The sequence below is a fragment of the Myxocyprinus asiaticus genome, chromosome 2, assembly GCF_019703515.2.
Source record: "Myxocyprinus asiaticus isolate MX2 ecotype Aquarium Trade chromosome 2, UBuf_Myxa_2, whole genome shotgun sequence".
NCBI classification, from domain to species: Eukaryota; Metazoa; Chordata; class Actinopteri; order Cypriniformes; family Catostomidae; genus Myxocyprinus; species Myxocyprinus asiaticus.
The window spans coordinates 41,856,943-41,882,460 of record NC_059345.1 but is presented as its reverse complement, the minus strand read 5'-3'; positions in this window follow the sequence as shown (position 1 = coordinate 41,882,460).

Sequence of the window (25,518 nt, the reverse complement as noted above, 5' to 3'; positions counted from 1 at the left end):
CTTCATCTGCTCCAAGGCCCAGTTCCGATGCCCGTGTGCCCATTGTCGGTGCTTTCGACAGTGGACGGGGTCATCAAGGGCACTCTGACCAGTCTGTGGCTATGCAGCCCTATACGCAGCAGGTTGCGATGCACTGTGTTTTGTGACACATTCCTCCCGTAACCATCATTAAAATTTTCTGTCGGTTCTGACCAGATGGGATAGCCTTCATTGCCCTTGCACATCAAAGAGCCTTGGGCACCCAACACCCTGTCGCTGGTTTGTGGTCCCTCCTCGAACCAGTATCGGTAAGTACTCACCACTGCTGACCGGGAGCACCCCACAAGCCTTGTCATTTCAGAGATGATCTGATCCAGTCATCTGGCATAGCAATTTGGTCATTGTCAAAGTTGCTCAAGTCTTTACTCCTGCCCATTTATCCTGCATTCAATGCGTAGATTACGAGAACTGATTGTTCACTTATCATCTAATCTACCCAGACCCTGACGTGTGGCCTTGTTAGGAGATGATCAACGTTATTCGTTTCACCTGTGAGTGGTCATAATGTTTTGGCTCATCAGTGTGATATATGTGTGTATATATATATATATATATATATACACACACACACACACTGGTGACCAAAAGTTTGGAATAATGTACAGAATGCTCATATGGAAAGAAATTGGTACTTTTATTCATCAAAGTGGCATTCAGCTGATCACAGTGTATAGTCAGGATATTAATAACATGAAAAATTACTATTACAATTTGAAAAAAAAAAAATTCAGAACCTCTTAAACTACTACAAAATCCTACATGTGCAGCAATGACAGCTTTGCAGATCCTTGGCATTCTAGCTGTCAGTTTGTCCAGATACTCAAGAGACATTTCACCCCACACTTCCTGTAGCATTTGCCATAGATGTCTTGTCGGGCACTTCTCACACACCTTACAGTCTAGCTGATCCCACAAAAGCTCAATGGGGTTAAGATGCCATAACACTCTTTTCCAATTATCTGTTGTCCAATGTCTGTGTTTCTTTGCCCACTCTAACCTTTTCTTATTGATTTTCTGTTTCAAAAGTGGCTTTTTCTTTGCAATTCTTCCCATAAGGCCTGCACCCCTGAGTCTTTTCTTTACTGTTGTACATGAAACTGGTGTTGAGTGGGTAGAGTTCAATGAAGACGTCAGCTGAGGACATGTGATGCCGTCTATTTCTCAAACTAGAGACTCTGATGTACTTATCCTCTTGTTTAGTTGTACATCTGGCCTTCCACATCTCTTTCTGACTTTGAAGACTGTGGTGTACACCTTTGTATGAATTCTTCAGTTTTTGTCAATTTCAAGCATTGTATAGCCTTCATTCCTCAAAACAATGATTGATTGATGAGTTTCTAGAGAAAGCTGTTTCTTTTTTGCCATTTTTGACCTAATATTGACCTTATTGACCGATATTTTGCATACTGTGGCAACTCAAAAACAAACACAAAGACAATGTTAAGCTTCATTTAACAAATCAAATAGCTTTCAGCAGTGTTTGATATAATGACAAGTGATTTTCTAGTATCAAATTAGCAATTTAGTATGATTACTCAAGGATAAGGTGTTGGAGTGATGTTTTAAAGAAATACTGAAAGTGCATTTTTGCAGTTTACTTATTGTTTCAGTATTCTTTAAAACATCTAGAAAACTCATTTGCTCAAACCAAGACAGCCACTTAGCTGAAAAGCTTATATTTATTTTTGGAATTAATATTTCATGCATTATATAAAATGAAGGAGGGTCAGCAAGCCTGACAGCAGTTAAGAACTTATAAAAATGTACTTTGTATGAGCACAGAAGAGGGAGGTAGACATGTGGCCCTGAGTGCATTTTACTGTATTTCATAGGGAAAAGATACATTCTCTAAAAATAGGAAGGAGGAAGAGCTGGACGGAGAGGGGCTGTTAAGGGGACTCTGAGGTAACTTGCTGCTCTGTGTAGCTTAGCAGTGTAAATTTAGAGAGAGGTCTGGAGAAAGAGAGAGAGAAAAAAGAGAGAGAGATAGAGTGAGAGAGAGATAGAGAGAGAGAAAAGATGCTGAGTAACTTCTTGAAGCCACAGCTGGGTTTTTTTTTTTTTTTTTTTTGCAGAGTGTGTCAAACCTGTGTGGGAAATAATTTTGTATTAATGGGGTCATGACATACTCTTTTTTTAAATTGTATTTATTTATAATTGTATTATCTTCCCTGAGGTCCACTTGTAATAAAGGTTTATAGTAAAGTTTTTTTTTAATTTTTTTTTTTTTTACCAAAACAACCATAATTTTGCACTATATGATCATTTTCCAGCCTGTCTCTGAACGGAGTTGCTGGAGGTTATTACATGTGCAGTGGAGAAATTGCACGTGGACTAGCCAGATGAAATGCAGTGAGAGCCACCAAACACATTGCTCGTGCTGTTGTTCAGAATATGGCAGGCCTCATGGTGGCAGAACACCATCTGTGGCTTATGCTCACGGATATTTGTGACATGGGCATGGCCTTTCTAATGAACGCCCCTGTGTCACAATCCGGACTGTTCGGTGATGCAGTCCAGTCGGTGGTGGACTGCCGCATTCCAGCAGATGATTCCTCGCAGAGACAGAACAGCCTGCTACAGCTTCAGAGCGTTCACATTCGGTATCCTCGCAACGTCCCACCAGAGAGCCGCATAAGGCGCCGGACACGAGTTTTGCACCCCCTCAGAAGGATTGGGGTCCTCAATCATTCCCGCCATCATGGGAATGTCTGCGTAGGTGTTTGGATGTTGGCCCGGTCCCTTTTAAACAGCCAGCAGGACACCAGAAGCGAGCGTGACGGACTTGCAGTGAAATGAAGGGTGAGCCCCCATTCAGTTAACAAAACCGTACTGTACAAACATATCTGTGTCGTTCCTGTTTGTCCTTCGGACAGTAACAGGTTCAGTTTGCCATTGTACACACCTCGAACACCCAACAGTCAGAATGTGGTTCAGTTTTCCCCCTGCAGTTTGCTCTGGGGAGCGAACATTAAGAAACCGCATCCCGAATTCATCCTCTGTTTCCATGACCAAAGGTCTCGAGACATGCATAACAGAATTCAATGTTCATCAAGCACAGGTGTACACAAGACACACAGTGAACATAAGCACCACATGTTGTCCCCCCATAAAGAATGCTGGGGCCATTGTGGCGAACTAGATTTCTCAAATAAACATAACCAATGTTCATAAGTTTTTCCCCATTCAAAATACCAGGGAAAAGGTTTATTCTGTCAGCATCCCTGCTGTGGATACATTTCAGGGCGCTCATCATTTCTGCCTAAATACAATAAAGGCAAAAACATTATCAAATTCCCTCCAATCCAGTCATAGTATTGGAGGAGCGAAGGCTTCCCTCCGCTGTGCCGTGGGTTCTGGGGCAGTCCCCAAGAACCCACGGCAGTTGGCTTGGCAGCAGCTGAAGGGCATTTCGAACTGGGTACTTCGAACGATAAAGCATGGTTATGTAATTAAATTCTGGTATTCAGTGGAGTTGTTCCGACAGAAGTTTCTGTACAGAAAGCTCCGTTTTTGATACGGGAAATTCATGCTCTCTTAGAAAAGGGGGCAATAGAGGAGATTCCCCCTTCTCAGGTAGAATGCAGCTTTGAGTGAGGAAACATGCAGGTAGAATCACTCTGGACCCCACACACCCTGCCCACTCCCTTTTGAACTGTTGCCCTCTTGCCGGTGCTACAGAGCACTCAGCACCAGGACAACCAGGCACAAGAACAGTTTTTACCCTCAGGCCATTTACTACATGAACAATTAAACTGCCTTCAGGTCTCCCATAATGCAATAATGTATAAATATGTCATGTACATATGTAAATTCACTCATATTTAAATAACTGTACATACCCCTACCTTGCACATATATTACCACTTGCACATGTACATATGACATTCTATGTTATATGTCCTGTTTTTTGTGTGTCTGTTTGTACTCTTACCTTGTTTTATATTCTGTGTCTCACTGTAATGTTCTGTGTGCACTTGCTTGTGTCTCCTATCACCAAAACAAATTCCTTGTGTACGTGAGCACACTTGGCAATAAAGCTCATTCTGATTCTGATTCTGATTTTCTGGTCCAGAATAAAGAAGGTGGCTTGCATACCCATTCTGGATTTGAGACGTTTGAATTTCACTCTAATGAAATGTCAATTCAGAATGCTGACGCAGAAACAAATAATGTCACAAGTACAGCTGAGGGACTGGTTTGTGACAATAGATCTGAAGGATGCTTATTTCCTATTCAGATTTCACTGAAGTACAGTCGCTTTCGCAGATTTGCTTTCGAGGGCAAAGCGATTACATTTTGCGTCTTTCCGTTCGGATTTGCTCTGGCACCACACACTTTCACAAAATGCATGGATGCAGATTTGATGCCCTTGAGGCTTCAAGGCATCCGTGTTTTGAATTATCTCGATGATTGGTTGGTGTTAGCCCACTTGGAGACTTTGGCTGCCCAACATCGAGATGTCGTTCTCAGCCTTTTGCTGAGTATAAACATAGACAAGAGTGTTCTGTTGCCAGGCCAATAGACTCTGTTTCTAGGGGCGGAGTTGGATTCACGGGCGATGCATGCGCGTCTGTCTCCAGTTCTTGTTCTGTCATTTCCCTAGTGTCTAGCGATGTTCAGAATGGGATGCGTTCTCCCTGCGAGAACATTTCACAGGCTTTTGGGGCTCATGATCGTGGCTTCTGCTGTTATTCCCTTGGGCATGTTGCATGCGAGACCTTTTCAGTGCTGGATGAACTCCACAAAGGGACTTCAACCACTGATGCATGCATTCACTCTTCAAAGTGACGTGTGGGTACTACCAAACTCTGTTACCATGGAAACAGTCCCACCTACTGATGTCAGGCGTTCAGTTGGGACAGGTGTGTTGCTGCAAGGTTATAATGACAGATGCCTCCTACACGGGCTGGGGCGCTGTATACGAGGGTCGTCCAGCCTATAAGGGTTGGACAGGCCAGTGGCAATATTGGCATATAAATTGTCTGGAGATGTTCACGGTGCTGCTGGCTTTAAAGTTTTTCCTCCCGGAGATTCAGGACAGCCATGTCCTCATCCGGTCGGTCAACAGGACGGTGGTGCCCTACATCAATCACCAGGGAGGAGTGCGCTGTCATGCCATGCTGAGGCTGGCACGTCACATTCTTCTTTGGGTAAAGGACAATGTACTGTCTCTACAAGCTGTACATGTTCCGGACTGGTTGAATTTGGGGGTGGAAGTCCTGTCCAGACAGGGCTTGATGCCCAGAGAGTGGACATTACATCCTCAGATTATGGAACAAATCTGGAGAAGGTTCGGCAGAGCGGAAGTGGACCTGTTCACTTCAAGCGAGACGTCGCACTGTCCCCTCTGGTCTTCTCTCTCACCACCGGCACTGCAGGGCATCGATGCTTAATAAGACTCCTGAGGAAAAAAATATTTTGGAACAATTTAACATCACAGAACATTTAGTGACCATAAACAGGGATTAAACAAGTTTTAACAAATTGACACAGAATTATTTGTTTTCCAATTCTGTTAATCCCATGAGCATGAAACAGTATCTGGCTGAGTATCTTTTACATGATTTCCACACATAGCTCTTTAACCACATGACATTTTACTCAGCTATCTGAAGCTTGTCTCACCACCTCCCTATGTCGGGCCTTGTCACAGGTAGGCTGAAGAAGCTTATAAAACATATTCTCAAACTGCAAAAGAAAAACAACTTAGGTGAAGGGGATTCTCCTTTGTAAATTATGAGGACAAATAATTTTTTCGCTCTTGAGTGACAGACAACTTCATGAGGACATGCCAACTCTATTTACCATTAGCAATGTCACAACATTGGTAAGATATACAATAATTAAGATAAATGACAGAGATACCAGGAAATCAATATTGTCAACTGCACATATTTTAATTTCTTTTGCGCAAATATAATGACTGAGAACAACATTCAGGCCCGGCTCCACAGAGGGGCCAGAGTGGGCCGAAAGAGAGCGCTGGAAGCGAACTGCTCTCCTGTCATGATGAATGGAGCTATGCACCGCAAGAGCTCAGGGGCGTAGATAGCTCTGGGCTTTCGGGGCTATATAAACTCGAAAATTTATTTTCTCTAGCTCTGAACCTAATTCATATATTCCTTTTCTCACTCACTGTGCTACAGTCGCCACTTTCCCTCATATTAATTAGTGAGTAGGGAGATGCTGTCGCTGTTATTTTAACAACAAGAAACCTTATTCACAGTAGCCATCTTTGATTTTGTGAGGGATAGACTTACCGTCTCTTTGGACTGTATAAAGCTATCAGAAAGCTCCTAGATCACACAAAATTTTCCACAACACATGTTGTATGGAGTTTTTTGTCTACTGAAATTTTCTGGAAAGATGTTTTTTCAGTGTGTCATCAGCGGAACGATCCAAAAACACTTTAAACAACTGTACAACCCACTGAAGAGACTGTACATCCATCTCTCACAGCCTCGATGTCATTCCCGTCAAAAATCAAGGATGGTGTTGTTGTGAATAAGGTCAATAGACCAAAATGGAGACACACAACAAGCAGCAATATACCGCTGTAGATGCTACTAGCATCTGAAACACACTGTAGAGAATGAGAATGAAGCAAAGTGAAAGTATCTTTGCATGTCTGACAGCCAGTCTGACCTGATGGTTCATCTGAGCCTGGAAAACAAACAAGGTTTATGACAGGACAGGAGAAGTTAATGTGATGCCAGATCACCTTTAGACCATTATACAAATTTTTTTCCTCTTGTAAATTTAGCATTGTTAAGCAGCATGTGAACAGTCTTCATAATAAAAAATCGAAATGTTTGTAATATTTTGTAAAATTCAATTCAGAGATGGCATAATCTCTGGCATAACATGGAAAGACAACCAACACTTTAAAATTACATATAGGCCTACAGAGTAAATATAGAGTTGTCTGATGTTTATAATGAGAACAAAATGCTTCCATTATTTGATCCAAACCAACAGTTGATCTTCTTTTAATATTCATATGAAAGTGCATTTTATCAATAACCTCAAATTAAAAATGTTGTCCTTTCCAGAGAAAGACCCGGCTGCTTTGACTGTTCCTCTTTGCCTCCATTCTCATAGTTAAGGACCCCTTAAATTAAGAATATACTTATAATCATAATTATAAGGGTTTTCTTAATTTAAGGGATTTCTTGCAACTGGGCCCTGGTTTATACTGGACAAAGTAGCAGTTCTGGAGAGACTATTTAGGATTTATTGTTTATTTCTTTTACAAATAACTATTGCTCCGAACTTGAGAATTCACAACAAGAAAGAAATTCCAGAAAAAGCACATTGCTTTTATTATTTCATAGTTGTACAAGCCATATTGGCTACTGAAATCATGTAAGTTATGATAGTCAGAAACTTTTTGGGAAGGAAATGTAGAGACCAGAACTCTTGGAACTTTAATTGAACGTTGGTATATACCAAGCTACTGAATGATTTATGTACCATGATATTAACATAGTACTCCAAGATGCTTTAAATAATATCCATATCCATATCCAAAAAACAAAACCAAAAAAAACTGGCTAATATCATGGTTATGTTTGTTAGTGCCAACTGTATGGCCCACCCTAAAAGACCTGTGGCCCACCTAAGATCTTAGATCTGGAGCTAATTACAATTTTATTACAATTAACAATATTTTATCTAGTCACCAGTTTTATTATAAGAAAGTATATAAACATATCACACAAATAATTATTTAGTAGCAGGAAAACATGCCCTATCAATTTCAAAAGTATTCAAAAACTTCCTGCAAACATTGTACTGTAATACCCTTATGATCTTACGTTTAGGTCTTTCAGGTTGTGGTGAAAGGGAATTCTTGTCCGATGATTGTCCAATCTTTGTAGCAGTGTGGTTAACATGAGACAAAAGTTACTCAATAGCATATTATTATCACAATACAACAACTTTTTTTATAACAAAATGCAAAGTCACTGGGATTCTTGTGCAAACTCATCTTCGGAATATTATGGGAAATGTCCTCCTAATAAGACAACAAGATGATAATGTCCCAAATAAAATAGGTGCAACCCTTGTTTTTAATACATTATATGCAGCACTAAACCAGGTGTATGCTAAAAGACACACATTGTCTCCCTCCTGTATACTGATGGGAAAAAACAGCTTTGAAATATGATTTACTGTATTTATCATCGGTGTAATCTCGGCAGTCATATATTCACATCATGAAGCAACTCTTAGCTTAATGTAAAAAAAAAAAGTTAAACACAGTTTAGACAGCTGTGTTTAAACATCTTAGTTTAATCAAAGGTCCAAGTGTTATACTGAGACTATTAAGACTTGAATTATGATTTAGTGTCATGCATTAAAACAATACATAAAAGAGTATTAATGTATTAATGTGCTGCATGATGCTTCACAATATAGCATGTGTACCTTTGAGAATGCTGACATAATTCAAATAGCATGGGAATGATAATTTTGACATTGTTCAGCATTTGACCTAATCAGTGGATTTAAATCATCATGGGTAACTGAGCCCTAATCAAAGACTAATCAATTTACTATGCATATATTATGCAAAATTGTGACAAATGAGAGAAACTGTGTAAAGAGTTATTTAACAAACTAAAAAGGTAATGAATTATAGGATGTGTAATGTCTTGTAACATGTGTTACTGTATATACCTTTGTTCAGAAGCACCTGACATAACAGGAATACTTAGGGATAGAAAGTTAATTTTAAGACAGATTGCAAGGGCCCAAAGTGATTCTTTCATAAAACATGCATTTTGTTAGTTTACTTCCAAGGTATGAAGTTTGAGATGCACAACTGTCTGTCTTCATTTCAAAGGCTCCTTAAAATATCTTGAACTATTAGACACAGTGATCTAAAGAGTTTTTGTTTCTAGGCCGAAAATAACTACTATTTCAACAGGTGTAGACTTCAACCTTTCAGAAGCTATGATTATGACTTTTAACAATATGTTGCAACCCTTGCAAACTTGTATTTTAAGTTTTAATTCATTTTTTCCCTTTGCTAAATATTAAGAGGTTATCTCTAAAATGAAATGGCCCTCTATGGGTTTTGAAACACTGATACTGCATTTACAGCAAATTGCACCTTCACTTGTAAAAAAAATTACAGTGCTCAGTGTGTATTTAAGTAAGACTCTTTGGAAAGCAATACGAGCAGACTCTATGACCACATGAAACACAACTTAAAACTGACTTCAAAGAAGCAATGGAAGAGCAGCAGGAGCAAGCTCTGACAGCAAAAACAATAATTGAATCACATCATTATAAATATTAAGAAAAAATCGGATTTCTCTCATCATCTTTTAAAGTGGGCTTTTATGATGTTTACTCGATTTAATAAATGGTTAGGATGATTGAGGTGTCATGTGGGCAGAACCTCAGCTTCCCCCAGATTAACATCTAAACACGATGTGTCCATTTATCTCTAAACTATCTGCAGACACTGATTGCTAACACTGCCTGCAGCGAATGGATCTTACAGGTGAATTACCAAGCTCTTAATTAAATATTTAATTTAATGAAATCAAATCTTTGAGTTTGGGCCAATCACTTTGCATACAGATACACAGGTGTTCAAAACTTAAGCCACATCATAAATGGCTTATTTTGGTATTTTTTCCCCTAATATGTCTAAAATGTAAAAGGGATTTTTGAGAGTCATGGCAGTGTAAAGTGAGGTCACAATAACATAAGGGTTTACTGATGAGTCATACATACGGATGTCACTGTGAGATAGTCAAAGAAGTTGGTTGTTGTTTAGATATAAACAAAAAAAAAATTGATTTCTGTAAAAAAAAAAAAAGAATGTTACAGTGAGGCACTTACAATGGAAGTGAATTGGTGGTGGAGGGGGGGTTAAAGGCAGAAATGTGAAGCTTGCAATTTTATAAAAGCACTTACATTAATTCGTCAGTTAAAACTCATGTATTTGAGCTGTGAAGTTGTTTAAATCGTCATTTTATAGTTGTTTTAGGGTTTTAGGGTTTGTTGACCTTACATAGTCATGGCAACAAAGTTGTAAAATTGGATATAATTTTACATGGAAAAGGTTAGTAAGTGATTTTATCACATTAAAATCATGTTAACATGCATATTGTTTATGTCTTGTGGCTAAACTTTTGAAACAGTGAGTATTTTAACATTTACAGATTGGCACCCATTCACTTCCATTGTAAGTGCCTCACTAGAACCCAGATTTTTGCTTTTTTTTTAAGAAAAGGAGGGGCTAGTCCAAATACATTTTTGTGGTTATCAATATTATGCCACAAATGCTGTTGATTGAGTTCAACTTTTATTGAACCCAGAATATTCCTTTAAACTCAAAAGTCACCTTACTTCCGAAGTTTTAATTGAACATCATATTAACGTTAAATTGGTGTTTATCTTTTAATGTAGAGGCTGCACTTCATCTTCAAAACATAACAAGAACTCAAACACATCCAAACTAAGAAACTGAGACCATGAAATCAAGTATTTATACTGTGAAGCACAGAATTAAACTGGACTGTGATACCACATTTCATGTAGACAACAGCTTGAGCAGAACCATAATGTGCTTTTGGGAAAGGAAAAAATGAATGAGCTTAATCTATCCTATGTAAACCAGGGAAATTCCTATTGTTGGCAGACAGGTCTCAGTCCTAAGGCAATTAATGTGCATGTCTTGGCTGCACACGACTGCCTGAAGAACACAGACAAAATACAAAAAAGGGATAGAAAAAAGAAAAACAAACTGAAGGGTTGAAATTGTAAACCATGATAGTGGGCCTGAACCAAAGGATATCCTCATGTGAAAGACCTGTTCTTTATAAACAGCACAGGAAATCAGAGAGAGTAAGAGAAAGGATTTGAAAATCTCAGCGGCTAGCTCTGTTGTATGCTACAGACAGACCAGGCAAGTCCAGGCTCATGACTGTAAGCTTCTAATAAATCTTGCTCTGAGGGAGAAAAGGCCTCCAGAGATTGATGAACTGCTGACAGTTTTATGGCAAAATTACTATTGTTGCACTGGGGGCACTCATCATTAGTAAAATCAATGATAAGGTATGATCATTTCTTTTCCGACCACACATTTCCAGCTACCAACAAGCCACACTCCGTTTTTCCCTAACTTTAATTCCGTCACTAATCTGTCAGCATCTCTCTTATAATGACATGCTGCAAGCTGCAAGGCCTGTCAAATTGAACAGTTGCTGTACCTTTGTCTCAGACATACAGCACTCATGCAATATTGCTTTGATCTTGAGTGACAAATGCTACAGCAAAACGATTTGGATTAATGACTCACTAATCAGACACCCTAATGCATGAGGGCAGGCAGATTAATTTGTACTGATGATCTCATTCAGTTTTGGTGCATGCACTGGGCGACTTGTCCCAAATTTAATTTGGCCTCCTCAAATGTCACCATAGTCTGTTTGGCTGATAGTCAGTTGAACAGTTGAATAAAAGGTTAAGACAACAAGTTGTACTTACATTGACCCTCATAATCTGCCTATAGGGATCGTTTCACTCTAACAGTCAGAAAGATTAATCAGGACTACATTTGTTGAGAAAAGCTATTGGCATTGAGGTAACCATCTGCAGGTGACATTATATGATCTGAGAATTATTTATCTATTGCGGGCTGTGCAGAAGTATTATAATAGCAAGATATATATTATGATGTGTCAGTCTTCACCCCTTGAGGCAGTAAAATCATTTATCATCAGATAAAGCTCAAGTAAAATAAACTAATATCTTTTAGGAATTATTTACTGCCTGTAAATCTTTAATCTAACTTTTGATTTGAACTAAGAATGCTAAGATTTATAATCAATAAAATTGTATTAGCATTTCAGGAAAAGTTTCTGTTCATCCAGATATATACAATGTTCAATTCAGCATTGAATTAATCATTTAATGTCTGGCAAAGGGTTTATATAACAAAACTGCATCTTATAATAACCAACACACACCACTTTACTTTAGCCATTACAGTGCCCTCTGGTGCTTACAATAATATCAGACCAAAACATAAAGTCTAACCCATTACCCAAACCCTAAACCTAACCATTTCAGGTTATTAACATACATGAGTCACTTGTATTGTGTAAATAAATATGGCTGTATTGACTGTATCTAAAATTTGATGGCTGTATTGTATCGATTTGAAATTTTGTTTGATTGGTCTCAGTGGGTATAAACGTCATACCTTTTCATTCGAGACAAGTTTTAAGATCTTGCAATTTCACCATCTTATATCAATTATTACGACTTGTCATGAGACTATGTTGCACCTTTCGTACATGATGAGCTTTTTAAAAGCTTTGCAAATTTTGATAGTACAAAGAAATTGTAAATGGCAAAAATAGAAAAAAAGAAACACCTACTTATTCATTTTAATCAGCCAATCATGTGGCAGCAGTACAATACAGAAAATCATGCAGATACGGGTCAGGAGATTCAGTTAATGTTCACATCAACCATCAGAATGGGAAAAAAATGTGATCTCAGTGATTTCGACCATGGCCTGATTGTTGGTGCCAGACGGGCTGGTTTGAGTATTTCTGTAACTGCTGATCTCCTGGAATTTTCACGCACAACAGTCTCTAGAGTTTACTCAGAATGGTGCCAAAAACAAAAATCATCTAGTGAGCGGCAGTTCTGTGGACGGAAACGCCTTGTTGATGAGAGAGGTCAACGGAAAATGGCCAGACTGGTTCAAGCTGACGGAAACTTAGATAACCACTCTGTACAATTGTAGTGAGCAGAATAGCATCTCAGAATGCACAACACGTTGAACCTCGAGGTGGATGGGCTACAACAGCAGAAGACCATGTGGGGCACTTTATTAGGACTACAGTGTTCCTAATAGGAGTTCAGTGAGTGTGCATTGTAATTGCTTTTGTGTTTTTTATAGTTTCCCTCCTCCCTGAGTGGGTCAGGACACAATTGTTCTGTTGCACTGACAGCTCCTCCGGTTCTCACTGAATAGAGTTAAGGTCCTGTGGACAGCAAGCTGACATAATCTGCATAGGATATGCATCTGCAGAGATCAGCCTAGAGTGGGCACAGATGCTCAAAGCTGGAATCCTTTGTAATTACAACAATGTGCTTTACATCTTGAGCAAGAGCACAGTGGAAACGGCTTTGCTGTTTCCCTGATGCGCGCGCGCACACACACACACACACACACACATACTATTCTCATCTGTCCTTAATGGGGATCTTTAATGGGGATTCTGCTTCTGATGAGAAGCTGGTCAAAGAAAGTTCTAGACCTACCGCTGGACAGAGAGACAACTAAAGACACTATTTTGGGCAGAGGGATGCCACAAAGCATCCCTTCATTAGCAGTGTCCAAACACTCCAAGACAGGAACAGCTGTCTTTCAGATAGCAGAAAGAGAGCGGGGTGTCAAGAGAGGTCAAATAGACAAAAGTTCAGTGAGATTTAATAGAATTGAGGAATGCAACATAAAATAACGCTGTAAATATTTCCACTAAATGCTGTAGCTTGAAATTAGACACTATTACCTGTGAGGTTTGTGACTGAAGAATAAGTGTTTGTTCATTGTCCCCTTAAAGTGTACTCAAAGGTGATTTCTTATTCTGTCAACCAAAGTTATTAATGGAATTTAAACATTTTAAAGCGAAAATGAAAGGCTTCCTATGTTCATTTTACAACTTGTACGGGGTCCATAGCACCTTTTTCACTTTCATAGTGAGTTCAAGAGACTTAATAGATTGGGACTGTTTGCCAAGTAGAGAGATATTTTGCCCTTTCTTGTTGCAGGCTATAGTTTCAGATGAAACTTTAAGGCTAGAGGCAGGTCGATTTCTGCAACGCACAACCTGATGGACAGAACCAATTTCAGCTTCCAAGACCTCCAGACGTATTATCTAACTGAAGAAGTGGTGTGAGGTTGTCTAGACAGAGGCAGCCAATGCAATACCAGTGTTAGGAAGTCAGTCTATATAGGAAGTTCTATCCAATTATTTCTCAAAGTAGTGAGAAGTAAATGAGAAAAGTTTCCTTCATCCCTCAGGGATGAAGTCCTATACTTTCACAAAAAAAACTATTTCACACTTCATAGCTCTGCAGAGTATAGAAGTTGGGAATGGATGTTACTAAAATCATTTTCTCATTAACAAACAAAACACAATGTACACCTGTGCATAATTAAATGTGAATAAACACAGACACTCTCAGCTAATAATATTCAGAAAAAGACCAACTTTGTTCTTGTGTTCCCTAATGTGAATTGTTCCGCTGTATCAGGAATTTTGAGTTTTTTTTAAGCGTATGAAAATGATTGTCTATTAAATGTCAACAGACAAACACTTTGCTTTAAAGAATGCATTATTCAAGCTCATGGATGTGATCATCCAAAAGTGTCATAATAGAAGTCCATGCAACTCATGCAGTCTTCTAAAGACACACACTGAAATCAAATAGGGTGTCTACGTTGATAACATAAAACCTCATTTGTTCTTGTGCATCTCATGACCAAACATCAGGAAGTCAAGAACCAATAAGCAATGAGCTGCCATTTTTGATTTCAGCACTATTTATGGACGTTATCAATTATGTGATTTAGGGAAGCAAATATTTGCACTGACAACCATTCGATCAGATTATGGCTCTTTACCTGACAATTACGATGCATTGTGAAATCTAACATTTGATCGCGATGCGATTCCATTTGATTATTTTAGGACAGTTCATAATTATTTTCAAAAATATGTAGAAAAAAGATTAACATTTTTCTGAACGTTCTCAGTTTATACAGCACAGGCATGCACCAGACATGAGCACTATAGTCACAGATGCATTTAAGACCAAGGAGGTTTGGCTTATTTGTGGCTGCATATACAAACAGAAAAATAACACTAATGTGACATGCATTGTAGATCTGATATGAATAAAAGATACCATAATGCAACATAATGACTTGACGCAAACACACACACAAACAGACGGTAAGTAAACCACAAAATAAGCGTTAAAGGTTTGCATATCATGCAACGTTAGCATTTATTGCTCCAATAATTACAAATTAAATATGTCATATGCAGACAGATAAGGCCAATGTTCAAATCGAGCAGGGTCATTGAATTAAAAACTATTTATTAGTAGCGGATAAACGCAGTTTTACATGGTATGTTTTCCCTATCCATTTTTATTGGGTGAGGCGGCAGAACGTTTGTCAAGTACACATTCATAAGAACATTTTATCTTTGTGGCTACCAGTGTCATTGATGGATAAGAGGTAACATCAATCAACCAGCATTTAGCTTTTAACTGGATAGTTTCCCTTTCAGAACAGTCTGAAATTGCTCCTTATTCCTTATATAGTGCACTATGTGGCATTAACTATAAAGAGAGTGAGTGAATGAGTGAGTGATTTCGCTCATTCACGTTTATTTAGGCTGTGTTCTATTCATAGTTAAAATATTTTATGGAGAAATAATGCATTTTTTGAAGATACAAGGTAATATAAACATAATACATCGTAGTTGGAGAAGAAAGCAACGACAGTTAACTTACTTTGGTCAAATGGACTCACAGATAAACAGTTATGAATAATGACACAGAGAGCCAAACTAGGCAGCATCGATCCATACACTCATTTACCCGCTTATGTAGGGTCGCAGGGAGTAAACTCGGCAGCATGAACTTTCTTAATTTAAAGTATGCCTTTTTCCCTTCAATCTCACGTGCTCCACGTCTGTTGCAAGAAGGCTTGTGTAATCCAAGACGTTATCTGTATCACACTGGGTATTAATATAATAATGATAATCGATTTTTAAATTCCGTAATCAATGCATCAAAATGTCTTTGTCATATTGGTGCATCACGATGCATCGATGCATTGTTACACCCCTTATTTGATTTTATTTCATTTGAGCGTGAATGACGACTGAAATTACCATCTCTTCATCATATAAAGTGATTGTATGCTTTCAGAAAACTTGGAATATGACACACGAGTCCTATGGACTACTTTTATGTCAAGCGTTAAAGTGAGTCGCTATCTACTGCCATCTACTGCAATAGTTTACTTCTGTATTTCACCCAAAATATGAAAAAGGTATATTGTGGGTGAGCCAAATAGCTTTTTGGTTTATTCTCTTAAATTTCAGAGTTTCTCTAAATAATTTAAAAGGCTTTGGATTGAGTGCAGCTTCAGACTCAGTTACAGGATCTCCTCTAAACCTGTACAAACTTGCTACGTATCACTGATTATCATGGCAGATGAGAATACTGTTTGATCTATGCATACAGTACATGTATGTATATGTGTGTGTGAATTCCTGTGTTACATCCATGGATTTCTTTGCACATGTAAGACTATCAAAAGGGGAATCTTTAAATGACCTCAGCCTTAGGTCACTCCTGTAGGTTTTTCAGCTCCAGCAGTCAGTAACTCCATCCTGGGCCATCTTCTTTCCCAGAGAGGTGTGTCTATTTACTAAACGGCTTGAACGCAACCCTTACCCTGGCTGGCCTGCTACAAAGCTCCAGTGAAATGCTGAAAGATGAAAGCATGACTGAGGCTGTCACTCACCCCATTCGAGCTACAAGCGTCGCCATGTTTTCATCATCTGTCACTCAAACAGGTGTGCAAAAGAGAGAGACAAAGAGATATAGAGTGAGAAAGTAATAAACAGGTCAGAGGGTAGACAAAGCTGGTCTGGCGGGCGGCGATTTAATGGTTTTTCGAGTGTGTATGTGTATTTATTAGATGTACACCATGTGCTTTGATAATGTACCCTCATACTGAATGTATGTGTCAAGGTGATGAGCAGGAACTTGTTGGCCCCTTGATGGCTTGTTTATTAATCACGAGGCTTGTGGGATAAGTCTCTCATCACCCTAACAGGTATAATTAAGCATTAAAGGACACGCAAAGCTTGATGTGTCTGAGTATGGTCTTTTGGGTTTTATCCTTACCTCATCCACTCTTACGAGCCGAAAATTGCAATGTCTGAGGGTTTCTTTTCACAGAGCTGATGATTTCTTGCCTCTACTCACCAGCACACTGATATAATATATCATGCTAGGGATGCTGTTAGTGGTTGGGTATATTAAGTACAATGGCTTTAGTACAATTATAATATAAAAGCCAGTTTTGCAAACAACAATATCTTGTAAAATTTTTATTTTTTATTTTTATTTTTTAATTCTAGTTTATTAATGAGCACCTATTATGGTTTTTCAAATATTACCTTTCATGTTGTGTGTTATATAGCTGTTTTTGAATGTAAAAAAGTCTGCAAAGTTTCAAAAATCAAAGTGCACGACAAATGGAGTTATTGACTCCCAAAAGAAAGAACCGATTCTGAACACCTGAAACGAGTCGTTAGTAATTCCAGACTTACTTCCTGTACTAACCTATGTAATTTGGTAACAAAAAACCCGCCTCTGGTCTTCATTGGCTGCTTGCGAACAGCTTTGACCCGCCCTCAAACACTAGACTAAGCGGTAGACCAATCACAACAGACTGGGACATCTGACCAATCAGAGCAGAATAGGCTCTCTGAAAGGAGGAGTTTAGAATGAATCCTTTAGAACGGATCATTGAATGAGTTGTTTTTGACACTGGGAAAAAAAGGTAATGCTGCAATTTAAATTATAAGCAAATTAAAGTGTTTTTTGAACTTGGATGCATGTAAATCTATTGTATGAGACCTTTAAAACAAAATTAAGCATGTATAAAAACCATAATAGGTGCTCTTTAACTGAGCCCCTTTATAAATGTCTGTGGAAACTATGCTAATATCACAAGGGCTCTATTTTCGTGAGTGCGCAAAGTGCACGCAACATCTTATCCGATTTTCGTGAGAATGCTAATTCTAAACGCAATTTTCGTGTCAGCGCAAAGCGCAAGTGGCCGTGGGTGGGACTGTTTGTGCTCTCTGTGGGTGTATGTGCACAAACTGTTGGTGTATTGTATGTAAATGAAGTGCGCAAAGTGCAATTTGCCATTTTTCTAAGAAATAGGTCATTGCTCTAAGACGTTTCAAAAGCAGGTCTGTTTGCATGTGCAAAGTCAAAACTCAGTTCCTGCATTTGCAGTTTGGAGATTCCACCAGCAGGTGGTTATAAAGTTAATGTCCAAACTCTGAAAATATAGTGTAACATCAAATTAGGCCCATGACGCTGTTGTAGCTATTTTATGAAGCAAATATTTATGTCATGGTTTATTTTTCAATTGTTATTATTATTATGTTTTATGTTTATTATTATATTTATAATTGTATTTATGTTCAAATTTATATTGGTAGTTTTCCACCTGTTGTCATGGAGTCACTGCAAAGGAGCAAATGGAAGAAGTTGAAGAAAGTAAAATGTTTGGATTTGGTATGATTTTTTTTGGCAACTTCATTATGTTTTATTATATTTTCGTTTCGTTGAAGTGTAATTTGAATTGAAAAATATTTTTGGTTTAATTTTTTCATCTTTCAAAAAATTAATGAAATTTTTCGAAATCAAAATCGACCGGTAGAAGTGAAGTGTGATCCGATACAATCACTGTTAATACTAGCCATGATTTGTGTGTCAGGAGATGAAAATGGTAAATAATACTTACATTCAATAATATAACATTCTCTATATTTTAACGGACTGTAAATCCAAATCCTGACGAGAAACACATTTTCCATGTGTATAAAAGGAGCATGTCACCATCATAGGAATATGCCTGACATTCAACAGGGACGCAATTAATGCACAAAAGAACTTAAGTCCATATTTCTATTCTTCTAATTAATTGCATACAGTCCATTTACACTACCAACTTCTTGTGGATGTGCTCTCTTTGTTTATATCTCTGGTGCGTGAGCGAATGGACCATATAATAGGATGCAGACGGTGCCAGGGAAGAACCTCCAAATTAAAATGTACTTGACCCAGCCTATTAGTGCTTTGCGCCTAGACTTAGCACATGCTTGCACAAAAATACCAAAACTTTGTGGCTATACCCATTGACTTTGCGTGTATGAGTTATGGCATAGCGCTGCGCTTAGTGCTAGAGCTCTTAAAATAAGGCCCAAAATATTATATGATTTATGATATTTCCAAATTGAAATGAATGATTCATTGTGATTTCAGAACAGGAGAAAGCACAAGGCCTGCAGATGTGATTAAGCTCAGAAAGCTTGTTCACCCTACAGAAGGGTTGTGTGAACTGGTTCTCCTCCTCCACTTCATCCATCCTTTATTGATTCACAGAGTTGGATGAGAGATGTGGAGAGTGGGACATCAGAGAAAAATGTAAACACACCATTCGCATTTGCCCTTGATCTTTCATTTCCATTCTCTGACACATGGATGGGCCCGCTGGTTCAACACTGTAATATGAGACAAAACTATCAGCCAGTCAAAACTGTCAAGGCCCAAGGCATTTTTCTTCCCCCCTGCCAATCTTGTTCATAGTGCATCTTTTGACATTTGGAGGACAGACAGACAGGAAAAGGGAAGTATATGAGAATGCAGGATAGAGAATATAAATAAATGGAAACCAACATTAAAGCTACGGTAATAGGCATTTTATCTTATTAGTCTTATTAAGATTATGTCAAGGCTTTGTTGTTGATATTTAGCACTATTATAGGCCTTAAGGACTGTTGCTCTAAAACAGACCTCTTGCACGATGCCAGGATTCAGAGGAATGGTAAGCAGGCCATTGTAGAGTTCATGCCTCAGATCAACAGATGCCTGGGGTGAGGAGATGAACTTAAACAAAACTGTGGGCAATGAGCCGTGGTTTAAGACATTAACATTTTTAATATGCCATCATAGAGATACAGCTGAGGGGGTGTAAAGTGATGAGAGACGCACCTGTTTACCTCGGCACATATGGAAGGGTTAGGCTTGCAGCCAACGGGCTGTCACCTCCTATGGTTATCAACCAGTCATTACACAAAAAGTGGCCTTTTAACACGCCACAGAGGGTGGAGGTGAGCACCACCTTCAGGAAAGTGCCCATTGAAATGTGTAGGTGTGTAACAAAGTTCATAACCTCCTGACCTCACTATAACATTTAAATGTGACTTGTCAAGTCATCTATACTTGATCAAAGACACATACGACATTCAAGACAATCTGGAGTTCACTCATACCTTTCATGGACACATGGATTTAAATAATAACACATTCTTTATTCATTAATACATAGCACCTGAATATATGATTGAAAACAAAGATGGTTACCTGACTGAGCCGTGAGAAGAGCTTTGGCTGGAGATTTGTTGGTGCCTGAGACCTGTCCATTTTAACTGATTATAATGATAGGATAATGTTGACATGTGCATCTTAAACATTTTCATTCCACGAGTTAAGATTTGTTTGTATATCTAAAATAAAAGCAAATCCATCTTTTTATTGACAATGCTGACAAAATGTCACACCATGCCACTTTAATATGATAAAATAATACATCATCAAGCTAATCCTCCTAGTGCAGGGCATCAATGGCAGGTGATAATTTTTTCATATTTCCAAGGATGAATTTTGACTTTGTCTGTATTACAGCAGTCATACAGATTCCAACATTTTTACTCTTAATATGACATTACGTTTCGACTGACATATTACTTTCATCTTCAGTGTGAAGCTTCCCTTCTCTTTGGTGTGAATGTACATCAATGCAATTCAACGCAAGACATTTTGTTTTTTTACCATTAACAATCTGCAACAGAGCATATCAAACTTTCAGCTTTTTGCCCGTCAAATGTATGCTTCAGATGTTGTGGTACGGCTGAAGGATGTTTCAACGCCCCATATCGAAAAACTATTATCGAGTGTCAGTCACATGTCACTACCTTTAGAGGTACAGAGTTTCTCCAAGAGAATGTGATTTCCATTGGACCTGTTCAGGAAAATATTTTTAAGCTTCCAAAGCCTGAAAAAGTCAAGAGATAGACTTTGACAGCAGTTCTGGAAATATGAGAAAATATGAAATAAATTATTTGCTAAAGACCTTTATGTACTGTAGATCACTGATTTGTTTTTACAGCACTACTACAAATATATATTCTTTTATAATGATCAAATTCTTATTCTTATATCATATTCATGTGGCCCATAGCTGCATAGAATATATGGATGGATGGATGGATGGATGGATGGATGGGTCAGTAGGTAGGTATGTAGATAGTAATGGATCATATTATCATGGATCATGTATTATTGAGCATCAAGTATATGTTAATGTTTTATTCTTAAACAACATTCACTGGAACTGAGGGTACATGAAATGAACTAGGGGTACTTAAAGAAAAAAGTACAGTACATGTTAATAATAGCAAGAAAAGGAAAAGCTGTTCTAGGCTTCGTTAGTAAAAACAAGTAAATATGCACTGCTAGTTTATCTGTCATCACTGTCTGAAATTACAACACAAGACTAAAGTAGTGCTCTCCTTTGGCACAACCTCAACACACTTTGAAGCATCAAAGGCGTGCTGAATGACTCGCCTGCTGAACAGTGAGGCAACATGTGTCATTTAGGCTTTTTTATTTTTCAAGGACTGTGCTTTATCTATCCAATCATTTGGATTTGGAGTGTGAGAGAACATTGAAAAAAACAAACAAATGGAAAGAGCTGTGTGTCATTTAAATAATATGTTACAGTAGCATTTGTAACAAGCTGAAATTGAGATGGTCATAATGCTATCAAAAATAATATTGGTCAGTTTCTCATGATCTTAAAAACCTTTTGATCCGAAGGAGTATGCTTAAATATTTGAAATTAGTTTTGTAGACAAAACTATACAGTAATTGTGCCAACATATTCATTTATTTCATTACAAAATTAAAATGTATTTAAAAAAGAAAAAAAAGGTTTTGAAATGAATGACTTGGACTGAAAAATAAAGAAAAGTAGCCAATAAGTGCCCAGCATTGATGGGAACTCCTTCAATACTGTTTAAAAAGCATCCCAGGGTGATACCTCAAGTAGGTTGAGAAAATGCCAAGATTTCTGCTAATTCTAGACAAAGCATGGCTACACTGAAGATGCTAAAATATAACATAGTTTTGATTTATATTGGATTTTTTTAGTCACAGCATAATTCCCATAGTTCCCTTTATGTTATTCCATAGTTTTAATGACTTTACTATTATTCTAAAATGTGAAAAAAAAAAAAAAAAAATAAGTGACCCTAAACTTTTGACCGGTACTTTATGTATATATATATATATATATATATATATATATATATATATATATATATATATATATATATATATATATATATATATATATATAATATAAGCTTTAGAGAAAGAGATGAATACATTAAAATCTATATAAAACATTTATATAAACATGTATGTATATTAAAGGATTAGTTCATCCAAAAGTGAACATTTTGTAATTGTTTACTCACCCCTGTGTCTTTATAACCCTATATGACTTTCTTTCTTTTTCTTAACACAAAGGGAATTGTAAAAAAAGATTCTCAGTGATGACATACTTAGCAGATTATGGTGACTACCACTTCAAGCTTCAAAAGGACACAAAAGTGTAATTCAGAAGTCTAGTAAATTATTCTATGAGACTCATGATTGTTATGAAAGCATACGATAAGGTTTGTTGCGAAACAAACCGAAATCGAATGTATTATTTACAACCCCAATTCTGATAAAGTTGGGACAGGATGAAAAATGCTAATAAAAACAAAAAAGTGATTTGTAAATTATATTCACCCTTTTCTATATTGAAAGCACAACAACTACACATAATATGATGTTTCACCTTGTGAATTTTATTTTTTAAATTTTTTTAATGCACAGTAATTTCAAATCAGATGATTGCAAAATGCTCCAAAAAAGTTGAGACGGGCAATTTAAGACTAATAACAATTTGACAAGTTGAAATAACAAGGCGATGTGAAACAGGAGATGTTAAACAGGTGAGGCAATTGTGCCATAGTACTGTATACTGTATAAAGAGCCTCCAAAAACAGCCTAGTTCTTCAAGAGCAAGGATCATTCAAGACTTGTCAATTTGCCAACAGATGCTTCAGCAAATAATCCAGCACTTTGAGAATAATGTTCTCCAAAGACAAATTGGAAGGATTTTGGGCATTTCACCCTCTACAGTGCACAATATAGTTAAAAGATTCAAGGAATCTGGTCAAATCTCGGTGCGTAAAGGGCAAGACGTAAACCACTTCTGAATGCGCATGATCTCTAATCACTCAGACGTCACTGTCTTAAAAACGTCATTCATCTGTAATAGATATCATGAACATGGGCTTGGTATAATTTTAGTAAACCTTTGTTAGTCAACACCACTCACCACTGCATCCACAGAGGCAAGTTAAGACTTTACTATGCAAAGCAGAAGCCCTACATCAACACTGTCCAGAAACGCTGCCGACTTCTCTGGGCTCGGTCTCATCTTAGATGGAAAGTAGAACTGTGGAACTGTATTTTTTGGTCCGAAGAGTCCACATTTCAAATAGTTTTTGAAAAATACAGCCATCGTGTTCTCTGGGCCAAAGAGGAATAGGATCATCCAAGCTGTTATCAGCATCAGGTCCAAAAGCCAGTGTCTGTATGGGCCAGGGGTGTGTCAGTGCCCATGGCATGGGTAACTCTCACATCTGTGAGAACACCATGAATGCAGACAGATATGTAAAACCTTTTGGAGCAACATATACTACCATCCAGCACTGTCTTTTCCAGGGACGTCCCTGCATTTTCCAGCTGGACAACTTCAAATCACATACTGCCCGGATTACAAGTACATGGCTGTGTAAGCAGAGAGTGTGGGTGCTAGATTGGCATGCCTGCAGTCCTGACCTGTCTCCAATTGAGAATGTGTGGCACATTATTAAGCACACCATCTGGCAACTAAGACACCGTACAATTGTGCGGCTGAATACCAACATAATGGATGAATGGGGGAAAATTCCACTTTCTAAACTTAACAAACTTGTGTCTTCAGTGCCCAAATGCTTAATAATTGTTATTAGAAGAAATAGTGAAGTTTCACAGTGGTAAACACTGACTGTCCCAACTGTTTTGGAGATTGTTGCAATCATCTGATTTGAAATTACTGTAAATTTAAAAAAAATAAAAAATGACATTCACAGGGTAAAACATCATATAATGTGTACATCAGAGTGCTTCAGAGAGCATGTCGAATATTTTGGGACTGCTTTTGCAGCCAAAAGTCAAATGGACTGCAAAGTAGAATTGATCACGCCAGCAAATGCCGAACGGATGCAAGAAATCGGAGTGAATGGGCATAAATTTAAAAGCTGACGTTATATCTACTTTTGCTAGCCAAGCTCCGAAACCGCCGTTTTTAATGAGGGTAATAGCTTGGTCTATATCGTGGTAGTGCAAGGAGAATTCATCTAGTGGAATTAGACTGTTGATACTGGGTTGGGATTTGCCATGAGGGGCAGAGAGATCGATGATAAAGCGTTTTTTACCAGAGAATTTCCTAGTGGCTACTCCAATTGGACTTAAGCAGAACAATTCAAATGGGGGGAATCAAAAGGACCGATCATGAATCCACAATCTATTTCTTTGTTGATGAGGGCTTCTACTATGTTGGGTTCAGCTGTCGCAGACTGCAGGTTGTTGCAGATCAAACTGGAGTTGTGTAGGCTTTCCAGGCCAGGGTCGAAACCTTTTTTTCAGACCTGAAATGAGGAACTGAGTGAATTTTTTATATGGATGATTTTCTAGTTCAGTTGCTAAGGTGGAAGCAATAAAAGGGGAAGAGAGAAATTTTTATTGAGATTAGCAGAGGAGTGACATATGGGACAAATAGAGCGGGCATGGGCTCCGCCACAGCAATGACAAATGTGAAGGAAGCGGCACCATTGTCTGGTGCAGCCTGAGTTGTTGAAGCTGTTGCACAGTTGTCTGCCTGATTTAAATGTGAAAGTCTGGTTGACTTTGGAGCTTGGGGCATTGCTGAAAGGGTTGGTGGATCTGGGTTGATTTGGGGGCATAGTGAAATTGTGTGAACTATGGATCTGCAGATGGCGCAAGAGAGGCTTTGACATCCTAAGAAAACTCTATTGTAGTGTTCTAGGTTGAGTGCCCCCCAATTTGGGCATTGGTTCCAATGGGCGAAGTGAGTGGCGCATTTTGCTGCAAAAAGTTTATGGTACATGTTAAAGTGACTGCCTCTGAAGGAGAGACTGAGCTTTGCTATAATGGAGAGATAATCATTTAGCTCCTTGCGTCTTGTGGGAAAAATAGAGCATATTACTTCGGTGAATCTACCAAAAGCTATGCAGAATTCTGCAAGAGTGAGCACTCGTTTTGTAGAAGGGGTTGAGTTTTTTAGGTTGATGGCTAAGAGGCCACAGTCAAAGGAACGATGGGTTTCATTAGTGGGGACTGATGTGAGCAGGGTAGGAAGGTCTATGTCAGCACCTGATAGGATTAGGGAGCGGAGGTGGGTTGAGACTGGAGGTGGTTCCAAGG